General features: G+C 44.1%; 1 pseudogene; it reads left to right on the forward strand.

Annotated features, from left to right (window-relative positions):
* The first annotated feature begins 2,959 nt into the window (after nt 1–2,959).
* On the forward strand, nt 2,960–14,641 carry LOC135092829 (COP9 signalosome complex subunit 4-like; annotated as a pseudogene).
* Nucleotides 14,642–18,555: the final 3,914 nt, after the last annotated feature.

The following is an 18,555-nucleotide window of genomic DNA, read 5'->3' on the forward strand; positions in this document are numbered from 1 at the left end:
TCTCTCACTCACTCCTCTCGCGCCCGGATGACCTGTTCTTCCTCTCCCTCCTCCTCGTCCTCCTCCTCCTCCTCCTCCTTCTGTACGTAGGTTCTGTTTCATCCTCCTCGTTATGCATTTCTTCTTCTTCTTCTTCTTCTTTTTCTTCTTCTTCTTTTTCGTCTGTCTTTCTCAATCTTAAGTTCCCCTCCATTTTTTTTTACATCTCATTTTCTATTTTTTTTCCTTCCTTCCTTCCTTCCTTTCTTCATCTCTTTTATATCCTCTTGCTTCTCCTCTTTCTTCTCTTATTCCTCTTCCATATTAACGAAGAAGAAGAATACAAAGGAATACAAAGGAAAGACCAAGCAACAACAGACCCTGGGATCCTTACTAGGTTGCTTGGTTAACTATTCTATACTAACTACATAGTATGAGAGACAGGATAGTAAAGTAGAAGGCTCCTCCCCACCCACCCATCCCACCAGCCGAAGCTGGCCGGAAAATGGAAATGTACCATGTGGTATTGAAAAACCACATGGAATTTCTAGGGACAGAGAAACGAAGTATCAGACTACGTCTACTTGTGTTTGTGAGGGGAGTGTGTATATGCTTGACGGTTTATGTAATGAGGTGTTTATGTGTGTAGGTGGAGCCACAGTGTGAAAGTCTGTGGGGTGGTGCGGCAGCCTTGCCTGGCGCTTTCTAGGAAGGTAGCAGTCAATCAAGCCCCAGCTCCGTTCACTCCACTGAGTTAGAGTACTTTCCCTATGAGGGACGCCGTACCCTCTTTACCCCCTGCAACATTGACCCCTGGTAGTCCCGATGGTGACCAATAGTTGTCAGAGCCCCAGACAACACAACCCGTCACAGGTCAAAAGTGGGAGTAGTGACCGTTAACTCAGGGTTATCTGTGGGTGTGGATATAGTGTAATGTAGTGTAAATGTGGACACAGTGTGGAAGTCAAGAGGTGGTGCGGCAGCCTTGCCTGGCGCTAACGAGGGAGGCAGCAGTCAATCAGGCCCCAGCTCCGTTCAATCCACTGTAAAAGTGCACTTCCCACAACGGGGCGCCGCACACTATATGGTTACCCCCTGCAACAGTGAACCCTGGTACTTAATTCCCGATGATGATCACTATTGTCAGGGCTTCTGACTTTCCACAGCCTTTCACAGGTCGAGAGTACTAGTAGTGACCGTTAACTCGGGGCTGTCTGTGTCATGTAGGGAGGGCATAGTGTATTCGCAAAAACACCCGGCACTAGACGATCAGAGGCACATTAAGTGAAAAACGCATTTGTTTACTCGGATATGAACAGTGACAACCGGGGATTTGTTTCAAAATATTTATCAAGACGAATTTTGAAGGTCTCAATAGTACCTGAATCAACTACGCTCGATGGCAAACCATTCCAAATATTTATAACGCGATTAAAGAAAAAATGTTTGGCCTCATTTGTTTTGAATCTCTTTCCTACTATCTTGAACCCGTTGTTTCTGGTGAAGTTTGACCTGTCTAGTGTTAAGAAGTTATCGGGATGCATATTCGTGAATCCTTTGAAAATTTTAAAAAGTGTGATGAGGTCCCCACGTAATCGACGTTTCGTTAAAGAAAATAAATTTAGTTCTTTTAATCGTTCCTCGTATGGTTTATTACGTAATCTTTGGATCATTTTGGTTAATCGGCGCTGTATTCTTTCTAATTTCTCAATGTCTTTCGTATAATAAGGTGACCAGAATTGTACATTATATTCGAGATGCGGGCGTACAAGCGAATTATATAACGTTAGAATTATCTTTTCGGTTTTGAATGAGAACGATCTTCCGATAAATCCAATTAATTTATTTGCAGTTTTCACTACTTCGGTGCATTGATTACTTTGCTTGAGATCAGTTGATATTACGACGCCGAGATCTTTTTCTCTTTCTACGCACTTTATGGGGGCGTTCTCCATTGTGTAGCTCACTCGTGGATTACTATTTCCAATATGTAATACGTGACATTTGTTAATATTGAAGTTCATAAGCCATGTGTTGGACCATTCGACGAGGGTGTCTAGATCACTTTGTAAAAGGTGACGCTGGGTTTCCGAGTTCGCCCTATTTGCAATTTTTGTATCGTCTGCGAATTTTGATATTTTACATTTAATATTTTCATCAATATCGTTTATATATATGATAAAGAGAATCGGTCCTAAGACTGATCCCTGAGGAACGCCACTACTTACGATGGTCCAATCTGACGATTTGCCGTTAATTACTACCTCCTCCTCCTACTACAGGAGGAGGAGGAGGAGGAGGAGAAGGAGTTATTCATCATTATTTTGTTTTTCTTCACCCCTTCTTCCTGTGAGGGGGCAGAGAGAGAGAGAGAGAGAGAGAGAGAGAGAGAGAGAGAAGGAGGAAAAGGAAGGGAGATGGAAGTAGGAGGTGAGGGGTATGGGAGGTGAGGGGAGAGGGGGGAGAGGGACCTGCCGCTGGGTTCCGGTGACGGTTCGTGGGTGAGGGGAAAGGGAAGGAGGGGAGGGAGAGGGGAAAGGGAGAGTGGGGGGAGAGGAGGGAGAGGAGGGAGAGGTAGAGGGTAGCCGCCACTTGTTACAGCTTCCTGTCTCTTCTTCCTCCTCTCCCTCTCCCTCTCACCTCCACCTCTTAGCTCCTCCTCCTCCTCCTCCTCCTCCTCCTCCTCCTCCTCCTCCTCTTTTATTCTCTCTAATTAACGACAACTGTTCTATGGTAGGGACAACTACTACTATTACTGCTACTACTACTACTACAAAATCGTGAACTTAGAAAAGAATTATAAGTTTGTTCATTAGTTATGCAAAAATTTTTCCGTATTTTCAAGTGAAATATTTAATGTTTAACTTATTTTACGAAACTGTTACTACTACTACTACTACTACTACTACTACTACCATAGCTATGACCTGATGATGGTAGTGATGATGGTAGTGTTGTTTTGTTGTGACGTCACAGGTCCAGCTGACGCTCGCGCCTCGCTGCCTCGTCTCAGTCTTGTCCGTTGCTGTTGGTGTGTGTCGCATTTCTGTTTTCAGTGAAAAACGGCAATGGCTTTCACTGTGCAGATTCGTCAACAGCTGCAGGCGCTTGTTTCGTCCGGCGGTTCCCACAAGGACCATGACAAGTGAGTGGTATGTGGTGTAGAGTGGTGGTGTGGTTCAGGGAGGCGGGGACACACAGAGGCTCGCCTGGCCAGGGGCAGCTCAACGGTGGCCTCAGCACAGTAAGATCACTTACTTACGCCCCATGACCGTTTTCCAGGGTGGGTAAAGCTCAGTTCCACCCCCCCCCCTTAAGTGCTCAAGCTTGAATGCTAAATCTTCGGAGACTAACTCGAGTATCTAGTGGACCAATTTTGTCAAGCATAAGCTCCCCATCCCCCTGCGGTTAGGTTAGGTAATGTTTTATATAAAATGCTTCAGCAGCTAACCAAATCGGTATTTCTTGATAAGAAGTCCGTCCCCTCCATTCCACCGCTAACCTCCCCTAACCCCTCAAACAAGCTTGGGGACCTGTGGAGAATTGGGTTTTTTTGGGGGGGATGAAAAATAAGTGAAATAAGGGTGTTAAAAATCTAAGGAAATTTACCTTAATATTTCAAATTTCTCAAACATATCCTAGCCCCTAGACCCCTCCTGCTTGGGAGTTAATTGATTTGTTGTTTTCCAGATACAGGGCTGTTCTGGAGTCCATTCTGAAAGCAGGCAATGAGAGTGATGTTGCAGAAGGACTTACTTATACTTACTTTCGATACTTTCGAAAATTCTGCCCATTAACGGCAGGGCTGAAGTCGGCTTCCGCCCGTCCCCATCGATCCCACTGTCTCTTCCCTTTCCTGTTCCTGGAGTACTTCAGGCAAGGTGTTGTGGTGGCAGCTGGGGTATCCTGGTATTGGTGGATGGTCTGGTAGCCCTTCTAACCACTTATCTAGGTTTCTTTTAAAGGTTTCAGGGCTAGTTCCACTCAGATCTCTGAGTTCTTGGGGGAGGCAGTTAAACAGACAAGGTCCATTGTGGGTGAAGGAGTTGTGGGTCAGTGTCCTCACTCGTTGTATGGAGCCTTGGACACCCTTGATGAAGCAGAGTCTCCCTTTCCTCGGATGTTGGTTTACTATGATCCCCACGTTTGGTACTCTGTCCTCTAATATTTTCCACACGTACAGTATACAGTATCGCTCCCTTCTTCGCTGTAGCGAGTACAATTTCAGCTCACTGAGCCTTTCCCAGTAGTCCAAGTGCTGTACCTCCTGGATTCTTGCAGTGAAGGCTCTTTGGATGGCTTCTAGGGTAGTAATCTCTTGGATCTTGAGTGGGGACCAGAGTTGACAGCAATACTCCAGCCTTGGGAGTACCAGAGATTTCCATAGAGTCTTCAGGCACTGCCCATCCCTGGAGGCAAAGGTTCTCAGCACCCACCCACTCATGCTCTTTCCTGCTTCGGCTATTTTGTTGATGTGGTGGGAAAAAGTTGCGTCGCTGCTCATATGGACTCCCAGATCCTTGACATGCTCTTTGTCTTCTATTGGCTGATTGTTATATTCATAGCATGTTGAGTTTTTAAGGACTTCGTTTCTCCCGTAGCGTATCAGTTCAAATTTGTCGCCATTAAGGAGCATGTTGTTGGTTGATGCCCAGTCCAGTATTTTGTGCAAATCTCCCTGAATATTGGCTGCATCTTCTGGGCATGTTATTTGATGTTTTATCCTGGTATCGTCTGCAAAGGAGGATGCTTCAGCGTGTTCCAGGTTGTCGTCAATGTCTCCTACATGGATTATAAATAGGAGTGGTCCCAGCACTGAGCCTTGGGGCACTCCACTCCGTACAATGCTCAGTTCAGAGAGTTCACCTTGGACTGATACTTGTTGGGTCCTCCCAGTCAGAAAGCCGTGTAGCCATCTTTCAAGTGGGCCCACTATTCCATGTTTTTGGAGTTTGTACAGGAGTATCCCGTGGTCCACTTTATCGAAAGCTTTCGCAAAATCCAAATATATCACGTCAGCATTGTGGCCATCTTGTATACTTTCTAGGATCCTCTCATAGTGTTGTAGTAGCTGGGACAGGCATGAGCGGCCCTGTCTGAAACCATGTTGTCCATTGTTAAAGGCTTTCTTTTTGTCTAGGAATTCCACCATCCTCTTCCGTACTATTCTCTCACAGATCTTGATGAGGTGGGATGTCAGGGCAACTGGTCTGTATTTACTGGCTAGGCCTCTGCTGCCTCCCTTGTGTATGGGTGTGATGATGGCAGACTTGAGGGCTGCAGGCACTGTTCCAGATTGCAGTGAGAGTGACCACAGCATTTGGAGTGGTTTGGCTAGTTCCTGGCTGCAGTTTCTTAGCAGTTGGGCATGAAAGCCGTCGGGTCCAGCTGCTGCATCAGGGGCTATGGCTTTTATTGCCTCTGTTATGTCCTTCTCACTGATGCTGATTGAGGAAAGTGTTTGGGGGGTGTTGGAAGAGTCAGTGAAAAAAGGTCCTGGGTTGGTTATCCTCTTTTCCTCATTTGGGTTGCTGAAGACACTCTCATATTGGCTCCTCAGTATATTTGCCATTTGTTTGGGGTCCGCAGTCGGTTCTCCATCCACTCCATAGAGTGGTCCAACCACCGATTTGGCCTTCAGTTTCTTTCTTGCATAGGAGAAAAAGTACCTTGGGTTCTCCTTAATATGGGATACTGCTTCTTTTTCTTCTCTCTGTTGTTGTTCCTCATGAGATTGTTTAAGCTTGGTTTCTACCTCTTCAATTAGAGATTTGATTTTTTCTTTGGCAGGTGTGAAGCTTGTTCTCCTAAGCTTGTTACAGAGTGAGTGTCTCCTTCTCATGAGGATTTTACGGTCTCGGGGAATTATGTTTTTGTCTTTTTTTCTTGCTTTCTGTGGTATGTGTCTGAGGCAGATTTCGCAACACCTTGCTACTATTTCCTTAAGGAGGTCATCTACATTGGTTATATGTAGTCGATGCTCCCAATTTGTGGCTCTCATTTCTGCTCTGACTTGTTCCCAGTTGATATTGGGGTTGTAGAAGTTCAGGTTGCCTATGTGGTCTTCAGCTGCTGCTCTCCTTTCGTAGTAATAGTCCTTAGGCTTGTCCATGCTGGTTGTTTTTACATGAATGTAGTTGTGGTCGGACAGGATAGTTTCGCAGATTTCGTATGAGTGGATTAGGTTGTGGCTATTTGTGAGGATTAGGTCCAAAATGTTATTCCCCTTGGTAGGTTCCTTTATTATTTGGGAAAGGAAGTGCTTCACCATCAGGTTTGTAAGGGCTATAGCTTGTTGTTTGTCTTCAAGGCTGCCCCCGATAATCCTCATATCCTCCCAGTTTATGTATGGGAAGTTAAAATCCCCAAGAATCAATACTTCCGTGGTCTGTCTTGGGAGGGAGTCTAGTATTTCTTTCATCCTTAAAATTACCTCTTCGAACTGTTCTGATGATGTGTTTGGAGGTCTATATGCTGTAATTACCAGCTGATCTAGCTTTTTCAGGTAGATTGTCAGTAGCTCTGTTGTTCCGTTGGAAAATGTGCCCATATTCTCGGCACTTGCCGCCATGTCATTCCTGATATAATTTATGACTCCTCCGTGGCTTCTGTTTATTCTGTCAGCTCTGAAGATGGTGTAGCCGTCAATGGCGATTTCTGCATCCAGGTGATCTCTGGTCAAGTGGGTCTCTGTTAGTGCTAGGAACACTGAATTTTCTTGATGGGCTAGTTCCTTTAGCATTGGGAGTTTGACCTGGTTTGACTTTGGACAGAGACCTCTGATGTTTGCATAAGAGAAAGAGATTAGTGGTACATTCGGTTGCACTCCCTGTCCCTCATCTCCAGTCTTTCCAGTCTGTCCATTAGGTAGCCTATGGTTTTCTGTTGTTGTTTCTCCATTTCTGTTATTTTCTGGAAGACTTTGTCTAAAAAAAGATTCTGTTCTGTCTCCATGGTTTGGGACTGGTTTGCTGTGGCATTCTGTCTATCCTGCTGCTTTTTCATTGTAGGGTTCACCTTTACTTGCTCCTTTGGGGTGTTGTTCTGCTGAGGATGAGTTATGATGTCGTCCTCTCTCTTTCGTGTTGTTCCTTTTGGGTGCGGGTACCGACATTTTTCTTCTAAGCAAGTTTGGGTCCGGATGGCATTTCGGCAGATGATTGGGTGGTAGTCCTGACACCTCCTGCCAAGCGTGCATCCTAATTTCTTATCCAGGCCATGCCTTAAAAGCTTGGTGCATGCTTTTGGATGGTTGTGGCTACAGCCTTCTCCCCTAACTCCAAATTTGCAAATATTCTTCCTATAGTATCTGCAGGTCTTGAGATGCTTTATGGGGTTGTCTACCTGGGTGGCGTCGGCAGGAGGAGGAGGAGTAATAGTAGTGGATTCAGTAGTTATGGTGCTTGGCCTAGCTTCATCACCTTTCTGATCTTTAGATTCTGTACTCTCCCCTTTTCCAGTGCTTTGTGTTGTTTCTGAACTAGGTAAATCTTGGGAGCCTAAAGGAGTGTTTTCATTTTTCTTGCTGTCTTCTATTTCTTCTGCCTGAGTGTCATAATCTGAATAGTTAAGTTTTACACAGGATAGACATGTGTATCTCCTATTGGATTTAGTCAGCACCACTACATAATAGGTTGGCAGCTCTGTGCATAGGTAGTGAGTCCACATGCTGCAGTTATTGCACTTAATACCCGTATTGCAATGTTTTTGGCATTTTGTACATGGGTAAATATCAGTCTTACTTTGGGCTCTGTTGTTTACATCAGCTGATATGGTAGCCTCCATCTTAGCTTCCTGGTCCATCCTTCTCTTATTTTGCTCAATATTTTACTGATGCTTCTACCTCAACTTCAATCTATCAATGAGACGTAATAGTGAGGGCACCGGCAGGCTGAGAGTAGTGAGAGCAGCCAGGCCTACCTGGCCTACGTAGCCACAACAACATCTATATATATATCTATATTTCAAATTACGGTAAGATCTTTAATGAGAAGAGTCACCTGGTCAGCTACCCTGTAAACACGGTGTATTTCACTCTCTTGGCCCAGTAAGGGGGTAACAAGTGACAAATTCTGAGGGATGAGGGTAAAATAACAGCTAAATAACTCAGCACAGTCAACACTACAGGCTCACCAAGCTTTTATTGAAGCAAGTAAGGCTTTAGGAAATTATGTACAGAATTTAATTGGTGAAAATAAACCTTATTTAATGAACAATGAAGTTACTTTAACTTTGAGTGATTAAACCTAATACTGCCTCCTTTATCAAAGAGAATAAGCTATACATTGTCTTGATCCTGAGGTGTTGGTCTTCAGCTGAGAACACATACATTTAGTTATGCAGTAGGCAGGTGTTAGATACATAGCAGCAGAAAACTTATGTGTGTAGTAATCTCTCTCTCTCTCTCTCTCTCTCTCTCTCTCTCTCTCTCTCTCTCTCTCTCTCTCTCTCTCTCTCTCTCTCTCTCTCTCTCTCTCTCTCTCTCTCTCTCTCTCTCACGGAGCTAAATGTCATTTTATGACGTTCATTCTGTCTTATCAGTATTTTTTCCTTATTGTAAACATTTTACATATATCTCATTCATCAACACCATTTATCATCATTGATGTGTTATGTTATTTCTGTTCAGTTGTGAAGGAGAATGTCAGTCTAGTAATATCTCGCCAGCTGCTCTCAGACGTCTCTATGCAACTCACATCCATGGCTGATGGTGTGGCAAAGACAGTAGCCCACTTCACTCTTGATAAAGTAAGTCATGCATGAACATTTCTCACCTACCAGCTGCTCATTGGTAGCAGTAGTTTTCTTTTATTCAGCTTGGATTATTTCAAACATGTGATGTAGCATTTAAGGAAGAAGCTGGAAAGAAAAGAAACAACATAATAACGAAGTATTTGTAATGTACATTGATTCACTATTAATGAATTTCTGTATGTGTGTTTTCTCCACACATCTGAAAGAAGCCTCACTCATTTGAATACCTTCAGGTTCAGCCTCAAGTCATCAGCTTTGAGGAACAAGTGGCCAGCATCAGGCAACACCTTGCTGACATATATGAGAGGGAGAGTTCCTGGAGAGAAGCAGCAGCTGTTCTTACTGGAATTCCTCTCGAAACAGGACAGAAGTAAGCACAAACAGAATTTCTGCTTAACTGATATGAACTGCAAATACTGTGATATTCAGGAATGTTTATCTTAAAGATTTCCATTCTAGTTTGGTTGCATATCATAATCTAGAAGCTGCATGCATGCAGTAGGCAAACATTTAATCCACAATTTGTATTAGCTGTAGTTATTTGTATATTTTCTCAAGAAGACAAGAAGAGTTGTTGTTGTTGTTATTTGAATCATGTTTATGTATTCTTCAGGCAGTACAGTGTTGACTATAAGCTGGAAACCTACCTCAAGATTGCCCGCCTCTATCTGGAGGATGATGACCCAGTGCAGGGAGAGGCATATATTAACAGAGCCAGCATCCTGCAGGTGAGTCAGGCCAGCACTCCAGCTTCTGTTGTGCTGGGCAAGCACAACAGATTCTCAAAGGAATCATGAGAGCTAGACAACCAGGACACTGTATCACCATTAGAGTTGTAGAAGAGCACTAATGTTTCCTGCTCCAAGGTGATATGACATGGCACTGAAATCACTGCTCTTGTGTTAGTCCTTGCATTTCCTTCTGACAAGGACTTCCATTATGGGTGTGGCCTGGGCAAATATCTCCAGTCATATCTTTACACCAGCCTCGGAGTCCCCATCTGGGGAGGGGACCATAAATGTCCCCAGGTCGGACTGCCTTTCCGTCGACGACCCTAAGTGTCTTGACACCCCCCTCAACTTTTTCTTCATTAACTTCTGCAACATTCGCGGTCTAAGATCTAATTTTCAATCTGTAGAACACCACCTCTCCTCTTCTAAACCTCATCTTCTTTTCCTCACTGAAACTCAGGTGTCTGAGGCAACTGACAGTAGCCCCTTTTCTGTTCCCTCCTACTTTCTCTATCCTCATTTTCGATCCAAAGCTGGATGCTGCGTTTATGTGCGCAATGACTTAACCTGCTCTCGTGCCCACGCTCTTGAATCTTCCGAGTTTTCCACCATCTGGCTACGACTACAGAGTCATTCTCATACTAAATTTATCTGTGCTGTATACCTCTCTCCTAACTCCTCTGACTATAAGAAATTCTTTGACTACTTAACTTCCAAAGTGGAGCACATTCTGACCCTCTTCCCTTTTGCAGAGATCTCCATTCTTGGAGACTTCAATGTTCACCACCAGCTTTGGCTTTCCTCTCCCTTCACTGACCATCCTGGTGAACTAGCCTACAACTTTGTTATCCTCCATGACCTAGAGCAATTGGTGCAACACCCTACTCGTATTCCTGACCGTCTTAGAGATACGCCCAACATTCTTGACCTTTTCCTGACCTCTAATCCTTCTGCTTATGCTGTCACCCTTTCTTCTCCGTTGGGCTCCTCCGATCACAATCTCATATCTTTATCTTGTCCTATCACTCCAATCCCTCCTCAGGATCCCCCTAAACGAAGGTGCCTCTAGCGTTTTGCCTCTGCTAGTTGGGGGGACCTGAGGAGGTATTTTGCTGATTTTCCTTGGAATGACTACTGCTTCCGTGTCAGAGACCCGTCTTTGTGTGCTGAGCGCATAACAGAGGTGATAGTGTCTGGCATGGAGGCGTACATTCCTCACTCTTTTTCTCGTCCTAAACCTTCTAAACCTTGGTTTAACACAGCTTGTTCTCGTGCTATACATGATAGAGAGGTGGCCCACAAAAGGTAGTTAAGCCTTCCTTCACCAGAATCTCATGCACTTTATATTTCTGCCCGGAACCATGCCAAGTCTGTTCTCCAACTAGCCAAAAACTCCTTCATTAACAGAAAATGTCAAAACCTTTCAAGATCTAACTCCCCTTGTGATTTCTGGCATCTAGCCAAAAATATCTCCAATAACTTTGCTTCTTCTTCTTTCTCTCCTCTACTTCAACCAGATGGCACCACTGCTATCACATCTATTTCTAAAGCTGAACTCTTTGCTAAAAACTCTACCTTGGACGATTCTGGGCTTGTTCCTCCCTCTCCTCCACCCTCTGACTACTTCATGCCACGTATTAAAATTCTTTGTAATGATGTTTTCCATGCCCTCGCTGGCCTAAACCCTCGGAAGGCTTATGGACCTGATGGGGTCCCTCCTATTGTTCTCCGAAACTGTGCCTCCGTGCTTGCACCTTGCCTAGTCAAACTCTTTCAGCTCTGTCTGTCAACATCTACCTTTCCTTCTTGCTGGAAGTTTGCCTACATTCAACCTGTTCCTAAAAAGGGTGACCGCTCTAATCCCTCAAACTACCGTCCTATTGCTTTAATTTCCTGCTTATCTAAAGTTTTTGAATCTATCCTCAACAGGAAGATTCTTAAACATCTATCACTTCACAACCTTCTATCTGATTGCCAGTATGGGTTCCGTCAAGGCCGCTCTACTGGTGATCTTCTGGCTTTCCTTACTGAGTCTTGGTCATCCTCTTTTAGAGACTTTGGTGAAACTTTTGCTGTTGCCTTGGAAATTTCAAAAGCTTTTGATAGAGTCTGGCACAAAGCTTTGATTTCCAAACTACCCTCCTACGGTTTCTATCCTTCTCTCTGTAACTTCATCTCAAGTTTCCTTTCTGACCGTTCTATTGCTGCTGTGGTAGACGGTCACTGTTCTTCTCCTAAATCTATTAACAGTGGTGTTCCTCAGGGTTCTGTCCTGTCACCCACTCTCTTCCTATTATTCATTAATGATCTTCTAAACCAAACTTCTTGTCCTATCCACTCCTATGCTGATGATACCACCCTGCACTTTTCCACGTCTTTTCATAGACGTCCAACCCTTCAGGAGGTAAACATATCACGCAGGGAAGCCACAGAACGCCTGACTTCTGATCTTTCTAAAATTTCTGATTGGGGCAGAGCAAACTTGGTATTGTTCAATGCCTCAAAAACTCAATTCCTCCATCTATCAACTCGACACAATCTTCCAGACAACTATCCCCTCTTCTTCAATGACACTCAACTGTCCCCCTCTTCTACACTGAACATCCTCGGTCTGTCCTTTACTTATAATCTGAACTAGAAACTTCACATCTCATCTCTAGCTAAAACAGCTTCTATGAAGTTAGGTGTTCTGAGACGTCTCCGCCAGTTTTTCTCACCCCCCCAGCTGCTAACTCTGTACAAGGGCCTTATCCGTCCAAGTATGGAGTATGCTTCACATGTCTGGGGGGGTTCCACTCATACTGCTGTTCTAGACAGGGTGGAATCAAAAGCTTTTCGTCTCATCAACTCCTCTCCTCTAACTGACTGTCTTCAGCCCCTCTCTCACCGCCGCAATGTTGCATATCTAGCTGTCTTCTACCGCTATTTTCATGCCAACTGCTCTTCTGATCTTGCTAACTGCATGCCTCCCCTCCTCCCGCGGCCTCACTGCACAAGACTTTCTTCTTTCTCTCACTCCTATTCTGTCCACCTCTCTAACGCAAGAGTTAACCAGTATTCTCAATCATTCATCCCTTTCTCTGGTAAACTCTGGAACTCCTTGCCTGCTTCTGTATTTCCACCTTCCTATGACTTGAATTCCTTCAAGAGGGAGGTTTCAAGACACTTATCCACCAATTTTTGACCACTGCTTTGACCCTTTTAAGGGACTGGCATTTCAGTGGGCATTTTTTTTATTAGATTTTGTTGCCCTTGGCCAGTATCCTTCCTACATAAAAAAAAAAAAAAAATACTCTCATGCATCCTTCATTTCAACTTCAGCATTCCATCATGCCTTAGCCTTTTCTCTTTATTAAGTATAAGTCATTTTTATTCAATGTTCATTTCCTAAACTTGAAATTATGTAAGGTCATTGATACTCAGTGATTGCATCATTCCAGGCAGAGTCCAAGAATGAACAGCTGCTCATCTACTACAAAGTTTGTTATGCAAGAGTTTTGGATTACTGACGGAAGTTCATAGAGGCAGCCCAGAGGTACAATGAGTTGTCTTACTGACCCATCATTCATGAGGATGAGAGGATGGAAGCTTTGAAGAAGGCTCTCATCTGTATTGTCTTAGCTTCAGCAGGTATGTATAAGACTTGTGACATATTCTCATGCTTTTAGGATGATCTTTTCAATAAATTTAATGGCCCACTAGCATGGTTCAGTAGTTTGAACATTCAAGGATTTGTTCATCCTGGTTCAGGAAAGAAGAATGAAATCTGAAAGCCCAGATCAGTTTGAGAGAAAGATAGAGCAGTGTGTCTTGTTGCAGGCCAGCAGCGATCCAGGATGCTGGGGACGCTGTTCAAGGATGAGCGTTGCCAAAAGCTGCCCTGTTATCATATCCTGGAGAAGATGCACCTTGACAGGATCATCCGCCACAATGAACTCACAGAATTTCAGAACATGCTGCAGCCACATCAGCAGGCCACCACATCAGATGGTTGGTAGGAGTTGTGCTGCCAAGATGAAAATTAGTTTATCATGATATCTTTCATCATCATTTTGAAAGGGAACATACATGCTTGCTTGTGTCAGGCTTGTCCAGCTAATAACAGTTCATCATTATATATGTGATTGTGGCATTTCATGAAGTGTGTCAGAAAAAAAACTTGCATATTAGTAGCCTACAGAGTGATGGAATCAAGGTCACATAGCAGTGATATCACTGGTAGACATGTGTGTTTGGAAAGCCTGAGACAATGCAGGAATATACTCATGTAATTTTTCCACAATTCTAGGGTCTACCATTCTGGACAGAGCTGTTACAGAACACAACCTGCTGGCAGCTAGTAAGCTTTATAACAACATAACATTCTCTGAACTTGGGGCTCTCCTTCAAATATCTCCAGCAAAAGCTGAGAAAATAGCCAGCCAGATGATTACTGAGGGACGCATGAATGGGTACATTGATCAGGTAAGGAAAGTTGTTTTATCTTTAAGAACACAGAACACAACAAGATTGAATTAATGTTGAAGACAGAAATCTTTTTTCTTAGGAATCCTTATTTTTAGTTATCTGTCTGTCTTTATACCAGGCTGGTAATCTCACATGGGGTGACCCAGACAAAGCACCACACACTCATGCACTCATTCACACTCTTAGGATCATCAGCCGTTGGTGGAAAAATGAGTGAGGGGAAAATAAGATTAAAGCATGCAAGGAAAAAATGCCAGGATAGGAATGAAAGGTGACATTTGTTGTAGCCATTTCCTTTGGAAGAGTTAATAAAAACCAGTGTCAGATATAGATCAGATATAGATAAGTTCTCTCCTTCTCAGATTGATGGCATCCTCCACTTTGAGGCACGTGATGTCCTTCCTCAGTGGGATAAGCAGATCCAGTCTCTGTTTCCAAGTGAATGGCATCATTGAAAAAATCAATATTGCACATCCAGAATGGGTGGCTAAGGTTATGGATGAACAAATGATGCAATGATAGAACAAATTCCAGACTAGTGTTATAATTTGTTCCAGTAAGTATGCAGGATCAAGAGTTATGGCATGTGAATTTGCAACATGTGTTCTGGTTTACATTTTTGAGTATTACACTAAAGATAGATGTAAGAAAATTACAGAATATTTGAAGTGCAAGATGAAGAAGCTCAATAAAATTATTGAACCATAAAATTCATCCTCTTAACTACAGCTAATGCCTATGATACAGGTTGGACAGGAAGACTTTAAGGTTATCAGCCCATCACTACCACTGTCATACCTTTTGCCCCTTCATCCTGTCTGTCCTACCTCCCATCACCTGCATGTGGTCTGGTGTACATACATGTCTACTCTCACAACTGACCCTTGTAGGCTCCACAAACTGATGGTACTTACAGGTGACTTGTTCTGTTACTTACCTTCTAATCCAGCAGCAAGACGTAGGATGCTGTGTGCTCGGTGTTAAATGTATGTGTGTGTGCGTGCGCGCTTGCACCAGTGTGATCTGGCAAGGTGAAAGGTGCATTTTTGAAAGTTGCCATGCTCCTCTCACCATCTTCCTCCAGTCAGTGTTGTAAATGTGATGTTCACTACTTTACTGTCAAGGTGATGTAATTAAAGAATGCTGATTACAGTGAATATGCTAATGAGAGGCAACCCTTTCATAAATCTGCTGCGGGTGGTCCTAATGAAGCGTAACCCTGCAAACTTTCACAGGGGAAAGAAAATGTTCTCCGAAAAGTAGCCATAGTATAACTAAGGGAAGAGAGAAAGAAGAAGAAAAAAAAAAGTACTTCAAGAAGCATCAGGAGGCAGACCATGGAAGCAGGCAAGATAGAGGGTGAAGGCTAGGAAGGCTTATTAGGCGGGTGGGAGAGCGAGATGGCTTGGTGGGATTGACTGATCCTGTGGGATGTACTGATGCCTTCCCTTTGCCTTTCTCTGTACCATCAGTCCCGGGACTCAGGCTCTGCGTCTCACGAGGAAGGTATAAAGTCTTCCTTGGTGTCTTATGGTACGTGAACTGAGAAAGGTGGTTTCCCCGCGTGAGCAAGGCTTTCTAGACTTGGCACACGTGTGTAGCATACACGGTGCCGGGTCATGGACAGTTAAAAGTCGAAATGTGTGAAAGTGGAATTAATCTGTCACTCGAACCGTAGAAAAAACACTTATCTTCAATTGGAGCCTTTTAAAATGTAGAAGTCTTGTTAATCTGTCACTAGAACCGTAAAAAGACCCTTCAAAAACAATGTAGCTTCAACTAGACCTTTGGAAAATAGAAATCATGATAATCTGTCATTAGAGCCGTTAAAAAAAAAAAAAAAAAATTAACAACCCATGTAACTTAAACTAGGTCCTTTGAATGTAGTGGAGGTGCGGCACAGAAGTCTTTCAGAATAATGGTCGTGGAGCTGCGACACTGCCAGGTAAATAATTCAAGAAGTTAGGTGTTTGCCGTATGACCCGATGCTATTACTTGCTTTGGTGACGCCAGATTAACACTGAAGGCCGTATTCTTAATCTTAAGGAATCGGCAACGACCTGATGATGATAATACACACACACACACACACACACACACACACACACACATTTTCCTACCATCTACTGCGCTTATAGCATTTCATCTGTTATATTTGTTTATTTTTGTAATTTAATTTTCTATTATTTTTCAATTGAGTGTTGTAAGGGCTTCCCACAAGTAGACTCTACTTACCTTTCAGCTGGCTTATCCACCTACTATCTCTAATAGTGCCCGTTCCTTATGCCAGGACGCAGGGCTCCCTGTGCACTCCATCATTACAGATTCACTATATCCCTCGTGTTTGCGTATACCTTTCTCTTCCTTCCAGTGAGGTAGTCAGCCTGAGGGTCCTGTATTCAGCACATCTTTTGTCGTGTTCTATAAATTTGCACTTTAATTGCAGCCCCTTAATTTCTTAACCACTGTATAGATGGCACAATTCATAATGTATATATTAATGTAATGTAATGTGGCAACGATTGTGGCAATATTCTATTATGATAACAAATTAAGCCAACAAAATCTTTCACTCACAAACGTTCATGTGGACCGTGCAAGAGAATGGAACCTCTCACGTGGCTAGTTGGGGGTGGTGAGTGATGCGTCTCACCACCAGGTGCTCGACACAGGGCAAGAGAGGCCTTTCATCACCATCCTGCCGGTGCGTGAACGCCTCAATTACCATACTATTCGCACACCCTCCAAGAGGGGAGTGACTCGCAAACTCTTCCCAGAGTGGAGAATGAAGCGAGATGTGGCAACCTTAGCAACAGGTGACTATAATATAAGAGAAATAATACGAGCCTCAGTCTCAGTCCACACTGGCGGCAGCTTCCAGCTTCAGGCGGGACAGTTGGAGCTCTCGGGTCGAGACGGGCACCAGGGGAGCGAGCCTCTGACGCGCGCCACACCGCCCCTCGCAAACACCACCCGCGCCTCCCTCACACCCTCGCCGAACACAACAATACCCCAACGGCAGCAGTGGTTTTGTCCTTGTGAGTACAAACTAAGGCTTGTGTTTGTACATATTAATTACTGATTAATAGGATATAAGGCAAGAAGGAAAAATTTTCCTGTTTTATTATTATTATTATTATTATTATTATTATTATTATTATTATTATTATTGTTTAAGTTTTATTATAATCGAAAGAAATGCGATGTCACTGGTAGTCGCGAGAGTTTTAGTGATACAGGTACAGCTTCAAGAACACACACACACACACACACACACACACACACACAGAGAGCATCCATCGACTCACTCAACCGACCTAACCAACCAACCACCCATTAAACTCCAGCCCGATCTCTTACACACACACACACACACACACTGTCTACCCACCCACCCGCTCATCCACGTAGCACCCCCCCTTAGCAGTCTCCCCCAAACACATGCAGCCCGGCCCACTCCCCACCACCCACGCGCCTTACGCAGGTCATTCCACCGCTGCGTACGGTGCCCCGGTCAGGCACGGGTCCCGTCTCAGTGGTCGCGTCATCTTACTGGGAAGAAAATAGAGGAGGTACAGAGGTGTCCTTGTCAGTACTCCCTTCTCGTGCGTCAGATGTCACTATCACTCCTACTACTGTTACTGTTACTACTGCTACTACTGCTGCTACTACTACTACAACCACCACCGTACTGTTTCTGCTGCTGCTGCCGCTAAAACAATAACAACAACAACAACAAGAACTACTACTACTACTATTACTACTACTACTACTACTACTACTACTACTAATATTACTACTACTACAACTACTACTACCACCACCACCACTACTGCTACTACTACTATTACTATTACTATTATTATTACTACTACTACTACTACTACTACTACTGCTACTACCACCATCACCACCACCACTACTACTACTACTACTACTACTAGTTTTATTAATGCCACTGCCACTACGTGTATCTCAATTACCACCGTCACCACCATCATTACCGCTACCTTCACTACTACTATCACCACCACCACCACCACCACCACTACCAGTACTACTACTGCCACTAACGCAGCCAGGACCTCTAGCACAGAATCATAATAACGAAGCTAACAAAGGCCGCCCCTCGTGGCCCGCGGCTACTGGGTGCCAACTAATGGCAAGGCATGTCGAGCGTTTAGCAACATTTTTATACAATGTATTCAAGGCACAAAGATGACAAGCTGCTTCCCTGACGTCCTACTGCGTCAGATCCTCGAGGCTCTGACAGGGCAGGGATAACGGCCAAGGGTGTGGCGTAGCTCGTGGGTCTAGCGGGCGGGGATGATCTGTGCTGGCGGCTCAGTGGATGGTAGACGAGACTGGCAGGGATGACGGACTGGGGTGTGGCTTAGCTTGAGAGTCTAGTGGGCAGGGTTTTGGTTTGCTGGTGGCGTGGTGTCTTGGTGGGCAGTGGGCTGATGTGTCTGTGGGATGGTGGATCACTGGGGCTGGGCTGGATTAGTGAACTTTTGTGTTAGACTGGGTATTGGTAGGTTGGTGGACTGAAGGACTGGTGGGTTTGTGGATTTATGGGTAACTGGAATGGGGGGACTTAAAGTATTATTACACCTGAGGACTG

The sequence above is a fragment of the Scylla paramamosain genome, chromosome 3, assembly GCF_035594125.1.
Source record: "Scylla paramamosain isolate STU-SP2022 chromosome 3, ASM3559412v1, whole genome shotgun sequence".
Lineage (NCBI taxonomy): Eukaryota > Metazoa > Arthropoda > Malacostraca > Decapoda > Portunidae > Scylla > Scylla paramamosain.